We start from the raw sequence: 624 nt of genomic DNA, 5'->3' as shown, positions 1-624 counted from the left end.
AATTATACTCAACAAACTCAACAAAACATGAAATTAAACTAATTACCAATATGTACAAAAGGGAAAATTGAAAAGAATTTACCATGGTGGGGTGTCTCCCACCTAGCACTTTTGTTTATTGTCCTTAAGTTAGACTTATGGGGAGCTCCTCTCAAGGTGGCTTGTGCTTGAAGCTATCCTTGAACATCCACCAATGCTTGAGTCTCCAATAAGCTCCATTCTTCAAAGATGATAACTCCAAGCCTTGATGGAGTTCCACACAAGCCATGGGCTCCCAAATTTGATTCTCCTTGTGCGATCTGGGATCCCACACTTTGTTTTGACACTCATCTTCAAATTGATCATCATGATTCCAATTGGGTGGCAAGGCTTGTGAATTCTCAATTAGGCCTCCAAACATTCCACTAAACCCATGCAATTTGGTTCTACACCACCCATTGCCATTCAACTTTGAGCATGCAACCATCATGAACTAAAAGTGATGTTTCCAACCACTATACAACCCTCTCTTACTCTTAACTCCACAAAGTGTTCTAAGTTGACCATCATTTTCAATCAAACCATATTCAAGTGGGAAAGTAAAGATTAGAGATAAGAATTTTACCCACTTGAATGTTGTGTAGG

This window comes from Arachis stenosperma, chromosome 2, assembly GCF_014773155.1.
Source record: "Arachis stenosperma cultivar V10309 chromosome 2, arast.V10309.gnm1.PFL2, whole genome shotgun sequence".
In the NCBI taxonomy this organism is placed as follows: domain Eukaryota; kingdom Viridiplantae; phylum Streptophyta; class Magnoliopsida; order Fabales; family Fabaceae; genus Arachis; species Arachis stenosperma.
Note: the sequence above shows the minus strand (reverse complement) of the source record.